Consider the following 14,266-nt stretch of genomic DNA (forward strand, 5'->3'; position numbering starts at 1 on the left):
TTGAGGGTTTTAGGCATGGGGATGTGGTCTAGTATGCTCGGGGTTGATTCCACCACCGTGCTTGGTGGAATTCGGATTCCCGAGAGTTAGTTTTGTAATCGGAAACCTATATTCGAGTATTAATGGAACCCTATACTTTGGTTGTGACTAGGTGATAAAGACTTAGGCTCGAGAACGGATCGTGCTTGAGGGGCATTGCTCATAATTTAATAACTGCAAAGATTAAAGGTAAGAAAACTACACCCGATTGAATATTTGAACGGGACTAAGGGCTCCCTACTATAAATGATTGAAAGAATGGTATCATGCCATGTAAATTGTAACCAACGGCCTAAGCGAGCCACAGTTAACTTGTGCAAGTGGCACGACTCAGACACTGGTATCCGAGGACAACTTATTATGCACTGAGCTTGGTTTAAGCGGGCCTGAGTCAGTGGGTTAAACAGAGGGTGCGGCCTAAGGTGTCAGCCCTAGTATTTGTGTAAATTGAATATTGTATTTGGCTATAGATGAGATTGTTGAATATCCTAAGTGTGGTTGAAGTTGCTTGTACCTTGAAATATGCCTATATGCCATGGATTTGATAACTTAACATGCTTACTAGAATGTCTGTTTGAGATTGCTATATATATGTTGTGTATGTTGTTTTCTTGCTGGGCCTCGGCTCACGGGTGCTGCGTGGTGCAGGTAAAGGCAAAGGCAAGATCGATCAGCCTTGATTGGAGAGCTCTGCGGGGTGAATGTACATGGCATGCCGCTCATCCACCACGGTTAAGAAGGTTACAGGGACAGGAGGACCAGAACCTGTATTTTTCCTTAGTATGGCTAATGCATACTTTTAACTGTTGAAGTTTGTAAACCAGCTTTTAAACACTGATCTTTTGGGGATCCCTCCTGTAAACTGTTTATAATTTATAAAATGTATCTTTTGAGGCCAAAATGCCTTTTAACCCTATAACACTAAAGCTAATGACACGTTTTTGAATTAATGACTTGATTAGCAAGTCTTGCACTTTATAAGTACACAGTGTAGCGGACTTGGCTATCCAGGGCGTCACATGGTTAGTATTCACTTGTATTAAAATAATGTATTAAACTATATTATGTTTGGTACGCAATTGAAATATATTGTATTCCCGTTCCCGAAACCCGACCCTAGCCCCCAGCCCAGATCCCTCCCTGGACCCGACCCCAACCCGACCATGGCCCCAGACCTCGACCCCATCCCCAGCAATGACCCCCAACCACAGCTGAAGCCCCGGACCCCGGCCATATCTCCGGACCTCGACACTGGCTACGTAACCCGACCACGGCCACAGACCCTGACCGTAGCCCCGAATGTAACGTCCCGTAAAATCTCTTAACATAATTTTTGGGAAAACATAACCATTTTCTAAAAATAAGGTAACCGAAAATCCATTTAAAAAAAAAAACTTTTCAAAACATGCAAGATTTCGGAAGTATGCGCATACTTAAAATTAAATTACAGTGTCATAATTTTAAAACATTCAACAAGCCCAAAATAATTTCTTAGTTACCATATGTGTTCTATTCCCCAAAACATAAATTCCTAACAGGTCGGTCCACATGTACATCCTCGGAGATAAACTCCAGCGCTCACGATCCACTTTGCCTTTGAGCTTACCTACAACACGAAAGAACTAGGTAATTGAAACGCTTAGTAAGAATAACTTAACAAACATAACCACATCAACGAAGCAAGAATTTAAACTAACTGTAACTAGGCAGATAACGAACCAAGAATAGGATTCTGATGAAACCGAACACTAACATACAATTTAAGAATGTGCGAACGTCCTGGAAAACTTATGGTCACGCCTCATAACCAAAACTCATATCCTAAAAGTACACCTTCACACATAAAATCCCAAAGCATACATACAGTCTTAATTGGTAACATACATACTTACTTACTCAGTCATATCTTAACATACATACTTACTTATTCATTCATATCTTAACATACATACTTACTTATTCATTCATATCTTAACGTACATACATACTTAGTCATTCATATCTCAACATACATATGTACTTAGTCATTCATATCTTAACATACATACATACATACTTAGTCATTCATATCTTAACTTACATACATACTTAGTCATTCATATCTTAACATACATACTTACTTAGGGTTCCGGAGGAACCTTCAACATAACTTAGCATATCTTCACATAGTGTTGACGAGTGTAAACTAGTTACACTGGTTACCTAGACTCCTATAAGAATTCGACATACTTTCTTAGTCATAAAGATTTGATACCGGAATTAACTTACTTATGTGTCAAGGGATTTAACCAGACTCTTATGTCGCAGGTGTTAAACAGGACTTCTTACATGTTGTAGTGGCCAACCGACCTTAGTTACATAGTCACCGGTGGCGAACTGATTTCTTACTTAGTTCCCCAGTGGCTAGCAAGAATTCATAGTTGTCACGGTAGCTAGCCGGAATTGGAATCAACTTACTTATGTGTCCCAGAGTTTAATCGGGCTCTTATCTCACGGGTGTTAAACCAGACTTCTTACATATTGCGGTGGCCAACCGACCTTAGTTACGCAGTCACCGGTGGCGAACCGGTTTCTTACTTGGTTCCTGGTAGCTAGCCGAAGTTCGTAGTCGTTGCGGTAGCTAGCCAAACTACTTACCTTAGTCATGAATATGCGAACCCTCTAGGACCATGGTCTTGAGTAAACCTTCTAAGACTAGTTCAAATTATTAGCCTATAACTTAGTTATCTAAACTAGTCATTAACGTGTTGTATCCAAACATATCATAAGTTGTCCTACCCGGATTCTTTAGCGGTTTCTTGTGGAAATCTTCTATCCAGAAGCGAGCCTTCACTCTTAGATATCACTGTAGTGAAACCACACAATGACTCATATTAAACTATGGCATCTTCTTATAGTTAATATTTCACAATAGCTACATGAAATAAATTCTTAGAGACTCTAAACTATAGTCTCTTATACACTTAGGCTGGATTTCGTTTCAGTCTTAACAGTATCATAGGAAAATTGGTCTCGCAGCAACACGCTCACCGTGCCGTGCATTTTAATATTCTTTAAATTAAGAACTCTCTTATCAGATAGCTTGTATTTTTGTTTTTGGAAAAAGAGTTCTTCTCAACGCATATCTTTAGAAAATACCAACTTGTCATCCTCTTATGAAAGTTTACTGTTTTCTTTCATATGCCAAAATACCGCTTATTGACCCGATGCAAATAATATCTAACAATGTTGTCCCGTTCTCTTAAAGATTCTACAAAACCCAAACTCACATTATTACAAATTCTTACCCATAACCTAGGATCTCTCTTAATGTTATTTTTAAAAAGTAGGGCAACTGGACCCTTAACTTATAAAAAGGTAAAAATCAACTTTTCGTTAAGGTTCGAAATTACTACCTTTCAGTTTTTAGGCCAAACTTAAAAAAATTATTTCTCTTAAACCATGACACATTTTTCCCTAAAATTCTACAGGAGTCGTTGTACACATCTTAATTAATTCCCTTCAAAATTTTATAATTTTTGGGATTTCAAAACGCTTTCTAATTTTTAAAGCACTCTGTGCAATGCTTGCTGCCAAGAAGTTTTTCTCAGATTTTATGGTAACTTAGATAATTTATTCTCTTACACCGTAGCCCAGATCTTTCTCAAATTTTACAGTGATATTTATACATATCTAATTTAGCATCCTAAAAAATTTTATAATTTTTGGAATAATAAAACTTAACAAAATGTTTAAATCCATCTAGGAATGGCTTGCTACCCAGAAGTTTTGTTTCTAGATTCTAGGGCAAATTTTGAAAAAATCATATCTCTTATATCATAGCATATTTTCCTCTACAATTTTACAGAGATACTTATAAATATTTAAACTAACACATTACCCAATTTCATTATTTTTTTTATTAGTAAAACCCATTCAAAAGTCAAAATAATCGGGGCAGTGCATGCTACCCAGAAATTTTCCAGATTTACATCAAAATGCCAAAATGTGCATAACTTGGGTTTAAAAATACCTTTTTATGATTTTACAAAGCCTAACATCAAGAAATCACAAAAAAATATGCAACTACACAAATACTTTTCACAATCAGAGGCAGCAGGGTGCAATCTGACCCGTTGGAAGCCAGACAACGAAATTTTGGCAGCATGCATTTTTACACAACCTAACAACAATAATCAATTCTAGCATAACCCTAGCCACATGCATGCATGAAAATCATAAAATCACACCACCTCAACCTTAAGCATAAAATTAACTCCAAAGAACATTAAAATAACCTATACAACCAGATCTAGCAACATAAAATCATAAAACTCAAGAACAACCAAAAATTTCTACCTTCGATAGTTACAGCTTGGAGATGTGTTTTCCTTAGCTTCCTCAAACTCCCCCTTGTGCTCTACACTCTCAAAACCGAGCCCCAAGTTTCAAATGTAGCTTTTAAGAAAAGGATTAGGGTAGAAAACTTAGATGAGGAAGAAAACATGCAAACTAACAAGATTTCTTACCTTGCTTTCACTAGATCACCAAAGAGCTAACTCCTATAGATAATACTTGTACAAGCCTCTCTTGAACCCTAGAACACAAGATCAAATCCATGCATGGTTATTATATCACATCCATGCAACATAAACCCTTAGGGTTTCGGGTTCGGAGAGAAAGAGAGGAGAAAAAAATGGAGTAGGGTTCGAAACTTACACATCCTTAGTGTGCTCTTGAGCTCCTCCCTCCTTCAATGGGGAATTGCTCTTGGCTCATAGAGAGAAAATGGTAGCAATGAAGAGTATAGGGGCTAGGGTTCGGTTTTGGGTGATAGGAAATAGAAGAGGGTGTTTTTGTTTTCTTGAGAGAAAAGGAAATTTAAAAACATATATAAATATATGATTAGATGTGTATGAGTGGAATGAATAGGGTTAAACCAATGAGTGGGTAAGGCTCTTACACTTCCTAGGGTAGGTGTCCTAGGATCTTGAGAGCCCTAGGCATAGCCTTGCTTCCCCTCCCCCCCCCCCCCCTCTCTTTCTCTCCTCCCTTGGAAAAGACCTTTATGCCCTTGCTCCTTTTTACCTCTCTCCTTAGACACTCAAGAACCATTTGGTAATTTTAATTATCTAAAATCCCCTAAAATTTTACCCTATAATTTTTAAATATCACTTAGCTTGAATAATAAAATTAAATGTGACCCATAAAATAAAATTTGTCACATAACACGTAATTTCGGCAACTTTATCGAATTGGGCAAAATGCCCTAAGAGGCTCAAGCAAGAAATTCTCATTCTTATGCCCGATTGATAGAAATTCAAACCTTAATCAATTTTTCTTGAACTTATTGGCCCGACTATACAGTCCCAATGCCAGGAAAAAATTAAAATTTTATGCCATAGTATTTCCTATTTAATTAATCCGAGATTTTTACCCGATTAAGGTTTTTGACCCCGTTTACAACCAAAGGTCACAGTTTCTAAAAAAAATTGTACTTACCATAGTATGGCTAGCATTCAAACATCACAACTTCTTGTAACATACAATGTTCCCCTGAAATAATACATAATATAGGGGATCAAAATACTCGAGCTAGGGTTTACCCAGTGCCTTAAATGCAGGGTGTTACACCGGATCCCGAACCCAAGCTCGAGCCCACCCCGACCCCAGCCCCAAACCCCCACCCCGACCTCGACCACGACTTTGGCTACGGCCCAAACCTCGACCTTAGACCCCGACCTTGACCTTGACCCCGGCCTCGCCCTTGGCCCTGACCACTGGACCATGAACCTCGACTGAGTCCCCGTCCCCGGACCCCGACCCTTGACCTAGACCCCGGCCTTGAAACCCGACCTCGAAAACTCGATTCTTGCCCCGACCCCGAACCCCAACCCTTGACGCCGACCCTGAGCACAGACCTCAACCCCCGACCCCAGCTCCGACACTGACCCCGACCCTTGACCCGGATCTTACCACAATACAACTTAATTTAAAAAATATTACAATACGAGCTGGCACATACCAATTTTTATGTATTGAATAATACAGTTGTTATTGTATTAAATTTTGTGATTGTAATAATTAATACAATACAAAATTCATTCAAAACATAGTGTTCCACTTATTTAAAACAATTCGACCTCCTTATACGACATTTCAAACATGCCTTAAAAGACCCATTTTTTAGTATAGGCACTACGGTTATGCAAAAATTTTTGCAAACCGCCCAACCCAAATAAATAGCCCAAACCAACCCAAAAAACTGATAAAAAATGCAACCCGAAAACCGAGTTAAATTTAACCTGCTCAGTCTGTTAATTGGGCAGGTTGAAAAATAGGTCCAACCCACCCAATTAAACTTTTATTTTTTAAAAATATTTTTTTAATATTCTAATTACTGAATTTAAATTTATTTTTACAAAATAAATTAAATACATTTAAAAAAACAACAAAAAAACCGTAAATTTAGTTACCTTTCCTTTTCGTCTCTCTCTGTATCTCATTGACTCACTCTTTCGTCTCTTTCACTCCGCTCTGTTGCTGCCTCCCACTGTGACTCTGGCTGACCCAAACTTGATCTGCAGTGCCTATTTCCCTCATCTCTCAGTCTCAATAGTGGTTCTATTCTCTCGGCGAGTCGGCGGTGGTGCTCTTCTCTCTTGGCGAGTCGACGGGCATCGGCCAGTGCTCTCTTCTCTCTCAGACTCTCTCGATCTCCCTTCTCAACTTCTTCTTCGGTCTAAGGCTCTCTAAGTCGGTAAGAAACTATTAACTAAGATCTAAATATATATATAAATTTATAGGGGAATTCTCCTATAGGGGCTTCACTTTAAGAATATATTGATATGCATTCACACAATACACATAGAGATAGAGAATTAATTAATAAGTAATAACAAATTGATTTATTGATATTGCATCTTGTTGATTTATGTTCTTATTTTTTTTCCTTTTCTTTTCCAGTTTTGTTGATTATATCCATTGTTCTTTGCTGCTTGATTATATACTTTCTCAGCTTTGGTATAAGCTATAAAATGAATAATTATTTTTTAAAATTATTATCCAATACTCTAAACCATAATCTAGAGTTGTGAGTTTATGTTCATTAGTTTCTTTATTTTCATGAGATAAAATAGTTTATGTTGTGTTGTGATATGCTTATCATATACATTTAGTTTAGAATGTGTATGATATATTGTTTTGCAGATAATTACATATGGAAGAAAAAGGTGAAGATATGGATGCTATGGTGGATGAATGGAATAAATATGTATAAAATGAAGAAGTGCTTGGTGAAATTGAAAGACTCCAGAAAAGGAAGATGAGAGGGAAAAAGACATCAAATCTTTGGGAACATTTTACCATGGTTAAGAAAAAAATAGTTGTATATGGTCAAGAACAAGAAGTAGAAAGAACAAAATGCAATTATTGTAAAGCTGACTATGCTGCTAATAGCAAGAATTGTGGGACTAGTACATTGTGGAGTCACGTTGAGAGAAAGTGTCAGAAGTGTCCATTTAGCAACTGGAGAGAGCAGAATAAGAAATAAACGATGATAACTGATTTCACTAAGAAGACGCCTGCATCTGAAGTTAACTCAAGTGGGAAATACACAAAAAAGTTTAGTCATAGCACAATGAGAGAATTGATTTGCAAGTACTGTATAATTGACGAGCTTCCTTTTATGCATATTAAGGGGAAATGGTTATGCTTGCTTGTTACTCACTTTTTTCCAAAATTTCAGTTTCCTTCAAGATTTACAATTGCTCGAGATATCTACCAATTATTTTTTGAGGAAAAGAAAACATTGAGAAAGACGTTTGTCAATTGTAGGTTATCTTTGACTACTGATTGCTGGACCTCCGTACAAAATATTAGTTATATGTGCTTGGCTGCTCATTGGATTGATGATAATTGGAAAATGCAGAAAATGATTATTAGTTTCATTCAAGTCCCTAGCCTCAAAGGTGACATGGTGGCAAAAGAACTTATCAACTACCTCAATCATTGGGGGATTACTCAATTGTTCTTTATCACGATTGATAATGCCTCTTCAAACGAAGTAGCTTTAAGGAAGATAAAGGAGTATTTGTTAGAAAAGCAAAATGCTTTGGTTTTGGGTGGAGAGATGTTTCATATGCGTTGTTGTGCGCATATCTTAAACATGATTGTCACTGATGGTTTAAAATAAATTTATTATGCTATGGTCTGTGAGATCTTCTCCAACTAGGTTGAAGCAGTTTAAAGAAGCTTGCAAAGATTCAGATGTTGAATCAAAATCTTATATTATGTTTAGATGTGGTGACAAGATGGAACATTACATACATGATGCTAGAAGCTGCATTAAAGTTCAAGAAGGTTCTTAGGTATATGGAGGGGCATGCAAACTACACAAAGTATTTTGAAGAAGAAATACTCAATGGGGAAAAAGTGGATGGCATTCCAGGCACTACTGATTGGACTAATGCTAAAGTATTTGTTAAGTTTCTCAAAGCTTTTTATGAACTTACTTTGAAATTTAGCGGGACATTGTATGTCACATTAAATCTTTTCTTCGAAGAGATTCTTCAAGTTCAAGTTGAACTCAATCAAATGAAGAATAGTACATATGAGTTGATGAGCAGAATGGCAGAGAGCTTGCAGTTGAAGTTTGACAAGTATGGGGGCAATGTTGAGAAGATTAACCTGTTGCAATATGTTGCCTCTATTTTGGTTTTAGGTATCTCTATGATCCAATTAAAGCTGAAAACATGATTAAAAAAGTTGAGAATATGATGACAAGCTTGTATACATTTTATAAAAAGTTTGTTGTGCTTCCTAATTCTTCCAATGATCAACAAGCAAGTGAAAATGCCACCACCAATGCAAGTGAAAGTTCAACTAGCACTTCATTTCTTATCAAACTAAAGTTTCTTTCTAGTGAAGTAACTAGTAACGATTTGGATGACTATATTGTTGACAAAAAGGAAAAGATAGTTGAGAATAAGGATTTTGACATTTTAGATTGGTGGAAAAGGAATGATAGTAAGTATATCTTGTTGTGTCACACATTGCAAAAGATGTTCTGGTTGTTCAAATGTCTACAGTTGCTTGAATTTGCATTTTCTTCTCGAGGACGGATACTCAATCTATTTAGAAGCTCTTTGTATCCAAATATGGTTGCGGCTTTAATTTGTTCAAAGAATTGGTTGACTTGTGAATATGATGCTCCTATTGTGCTGAGACAATACATGGACGAAAAGAGGATTTGGAGAGATCCGAGCAAGTTGAGTCATGTATGTTATATGTATCATTTTGCTTTGTTGTTTTCTTATCCAAATTTAGTAGATATTAGTTTCTAATATGTTTAATTGTATTTCTATACTAGATGAATCATATATTACAAACACAGGAACTGAGACTACTACTCGTAGTACTTTGTGAGACTTCTGAATTTTGATGAAGTCTTAGGATGATTACCTATTGGATTTGGACAGGTTTGGTATTAGGTCTTTCCTCTTTTTATTTGAATTTGAACTACTCTTTTTTATTTGAAGTTGAACTAGGGACTAGTAGGCAATGCATCGCCTAAAAGCTTAAAATTTAGGCGATATGCCATATGGGCATGTCCAACTTCTCAAAAGTGATTTTAAACACCTCCAAATGCTCTCAGACGTTTTGGGCATCCTATTAGATACCTCAATGTATCACTTTGGACCCAAAAACATAATTTTTAAATACGTACAACAAAACGTCAAATTTGACATCTTCATTATGTGAAACCATTAAGTTTTACACAAAGATTGTGTAATACCACTTTGAGCTTTGTATTTTAATCAATCCTAACAATATAAATATATAAAAATAATGGAATAACTCTTATTTGAAATCATTACAGGATATGAGGACTAACATGAATGGAGGGGGAGAGCCTCCATTCATAAATGGATAGATTGTTTGGGTGGAATGTTAGGGGACTGAACAAAACAAGTAAACAAAAGGAGGTCATGAGAATGATTTCAAACAAGAAAATAGGTTTTGTTAGTCTCCTAGAAACAAGGGTAAAGGCTTCTAATATGGGGTCTTTATACCTAAACATGTTTAAAGGCTGGTGCTTCTCTACAAATTTACAGCACCATCCTAATGGGAGAATAGTGGTGGCCTGGAACCCAATGAGTTTTGATGTCGATATTCGAGGTGGTTCTAACCAATGGATGCATTTGATTATCCAATGCAAAAATGGAACTCAGTTTGCTTTAACAGTTGTGTATGCCTTTAATGATATGAAGGGCAGGGAACAGTTATGGATGGATTTAGATCGACTAGCTCATGGTATTAATATTCCTTGGATTGTTATGGGTGATTTTAATGCAGTTTTAGCTCCATCTGATAGATTTCCTTATAGAGGTAATGGTTCAGAGTTAGTTCCTTTCCAAAGATGTGTGGAGAATTGTAATCTAGCTGATGTGAAGTTTTCGGGCTCTTTCTTCACTTGGAATAATAAACAAGCTGGGAAGGACCGAGTGTATGCTAAACTTGACAGAGTTTTAGCTAATAATCGCTGGGTGGAGACATTTATTTCTGCAGAAGTAGTTTTTTTCCATGAAGGTGACATGGATCATTGTCCTTTCATGGTGAATTTTGGGTCAACTCCTGAGACCAGGAAACCTTTTAAATTCTTTAATTTCTGGTGTAATCTTGATGGGTTTCAGAGAATAGTGACTGAAAGCTGGGCTAAGGATGTAAAGGGAACTCCAATGTACTGCCTAATTTCAAAGCTAAAAAGACTTAGAGTAGATCTGAGACATCTTAACAGAAATGGGAAGGGTGATGTGTTTGTTCAGGAGATGCAGTTGCTTCAAAAGTTGCTTGATATTCAGGGGAAGCTTCAAGAAGACCCTGGAAACAGCCAACTGATTGCAGAGGAGATCACTAGAAGGAAGGAGTATCAGGAAGCTAACAACAATAAGATCCATTTCCTCAAGCAGAAGGTCAAAGAGGAGTGGTTAAAACAAGGAGATGAGAACACAAAATTATTTCATAATAGTATTCGGCACAGAAATATTCAGAATGCCATATACTCTATTTGGGATATGAAGGGTAATTGGTTGGATAGGCAGGAAGATGTGCAACAAGCTTTTAAGGATTACTATACTGAGTTACTTGGCACAGAAATGAGTGGGAGAAGATCTGTTTTGAACTCAGTAGTGCAGCAAGGAGCTACTGTATCATCACAGCAAGCTGAGTTTTTGTGTGGAAGTTATACTCCAGAGGAGGTCAGAGCTGCTCTTTTTTCAATCCCTGATGAAAAATCTCCTGGGCCAGACGGGTACAGTAGTGCATTCTATAAACAAACGTGGGAAGTCACTGGTAATGATCTTATTCAGGCAGTTCTCTCATTTCTTCACTCGGGGAGGATACTTAAAGAAATTAATACTACCAATATCATTCTTATCCCTAAGTCGAGTTGTCCTAAGAATGTGAGTGACTTTAGGCCTATAGCTTGTTGTAATGTGGTATATAAGATTGCAATAAAGCTGATTTGCAATAGGCTCAGGGAGATTCTTCCATGGATTATTTCTGAAAACCAGAGTGGTTTTATCAAAGGTAGAAACATAGCTCATAATATTATGCTATGTCAGGATTTGGTTAGAGAGTATGGAAGGAAAAATGCTAAAGCAGCTTGCCTTGTTAAGATTGACCTTCAGAAGGCCTATGACTCTCTTGATTGGAACTTCTTACAAGAAATGATGGCTGCTCTTAAATTTCCAACCCAGTTTATTCAACTAGTTATGGTTTGTGTCTCAACAGCTAGATTCTCGATTGTGATTAATGGGACCCCTTCAGATTTGATTCAGGCTAGAAGAGGTTTAAGGCAAGGGGATCCAATGTCCCCTCTTTTGTTTGTGATTGGGATGGAGTACTTATCTAGAATACTAGCTAGAGTAGCTTTACACTCTGACTTTCACTATCATCCTAGATGTGGCTGTTTGCAATTAACTCACTTGTGCTTTGCAGATGATTTATTGTTGTTCAGTAGGGGGGATTTCAAAGCAGCGTATATGCTATTAAGAGGGTTCCAATTATTTTCGGAGTCCTCTGGGTTGAAGGCTAACCAGAAGAAATCCCCCATATATGGAGCTGGGATGAAAGAGGAGGACTGGTATCATCTAACAGAGGCTTCTGGTTTTCAGAGAAGTAGTCTCCCTTTCTTGTATTTAGGGATGTCTATTAGTAATAAGCGAATTTCTATATCTGAGTGTGAATGTTTGGTGGATAAGATGGTGAAAAGGTTGAGAATTTGGAGTTCTAGGAATCTGTCCTATGCTGGCCGGTGTGTCCTCATAAATTCTGTTTTACTCTCCATAAACAATTACTGGTCCCAAATAGTTATTTTGCCTCAAACTGTGATAAAGAGAATCAATCAGATTTGCAGAAGCTTCCTTTGGAATGGTGGTGACAGATCGAATGGGAAAGGGAGAGTTTCCTGGGCTGAAGTAACTCTTCCTAAGCAGAGAGGAGGGCTGGGGTTCAGAGATGTGGGGCTGTGGAATAGGTGTGCCATTGGAAAACATGTCTGGGCAATAGCGAAAAAAGAAGAGAACCTGTGGGTGAAATGGATTCATGCGATTTACTTAAAACAAGAAGACTGGTGGAGCTATACAGCGCCTAGCTCCAACAGCTGGTATTGGCAAAGAATTGTAAGGATTAAGGAGGAGTTCAAGGAGTCTTATCAAGGAACTATGCTCAACTGGGATCGTTATAGTATAGCCAACTTGTATAAGTTGATGAAGAATACCTCCCAGATTAGATGGAAATTTGCTGCTATCTGGGATAGATTAGGCATACCAAAGCATAAGTTTGTCTCTTGGTTGGTGTTAAAGCAGAGGATGCCTACTAAAGACAGACTTTTTCGGTTTGGAATAGCCCAAGACTCTACTTGTGTCATCTGTGGTCAGTTTGATGAAAGCCACAGACACTTATTTTTTGAATGCCAGTTTAGTAAGAGTTGTCTAATCTCTATATTGAACTGGTTACGAATTGGATCACACCAATGTGAGCTGACTGGTTTGATGAATTGGATAAGGCGTTGCAGACAGTCTGATTGTAAAAGAAGAGTGTATCTGTGTTCTCTTGCTGCCTGTGTGTACCACATATGGTCGGCTAGAAACTCAGCTTTTTGGTCTCATCAGGTCCCTTTAATTTCCTGTGTCTCTCAGAACATTAAAGCAGATATTTGTGGTAGATTGAGATTGTTATTTGATAGGAATCTTGGTAAGGAGGATTTGATCTGGGTGAGGGAGTTATATTGTAATTAATGTAGTTTAGTTGTTTTGTTTTGTGTTTGGTGTCTGTATTGATTGGTGTTTGTAAGTAGTTGTTGTGATTAATACAAGTTTGCTGATTTACCAAAAAAAAAATGGAATAACTCTTATAATTATATAGGAAATAATATAAAATAAATTAAATATATTTTTGTTACACGTTGAATAATAATATCCCCACGATTATGAAGTAACCAAATAAATTGATTCGATAGGTCATGAAACATAACATATAGCATCAATAATTATTCATTCCTAACTAATACATAATAAAAGTCGATGCAAATACCATTTAAGATACATAATCTAGTCTGAAAGGTTAAACACGAAAATCTAGAATACTAGAACTAAGCTAAACCAACCTTTAAATTCCAACTACTCAAGGATCAATTTAGAATATACTAGTTTCAATACGAACATTTCCTGAAAAGTGACTAAGGGACCTTTAATTATAATAAAAGTCATGCATGGTTAGCATGATTACAATAAAACAGAGAAACCATAATGACTATAAGAGGAAAGGAATTGCACGTGCACACCATAGCATTCACTAGATCCCTAACTTCTATTAGCACCTAACATCATAAATTCAATAGCTTGTTTGATTACCACCATTATAATGGGTTTCAAATATTACCCTATACAAGTTCTAAGTCTTGACACCTACAAGTGCAGTAACTTGGCATTTGAACTCACTTATTATAATGGCACCGAGACTAGTTCGTGAACAATAGTATACATACATCATAATCAATTACGATCTTCATCATGTAAAGCTCAATCCAAGGAAACAAGATTGCAAGAAATATATTCTCTATACAAAAAATATATTTGGCATGCCACTGAAGTTACATACCCTCAAAATAGTCCAGAAATAGCACGCAAGATACATTTTTAATTTTTCAAACATTTTATAACACATAAAAATTGGAGTACTCAAA

This window comes from Humulus lupulus, chromosome 5, assembly GCF_963169125.1.
Source record: "Humulus lupulus chromosome 5, drHumLupu1.1, whole genome shotgun sequence".
In the NCBI taxonomy this organism is placed as follows: Eukaryota; Viridiplantae; Streptophyta; class Magnoliopsida; order Rosales; family Cannabaceae; genus Humulus; species Humulus lupulus.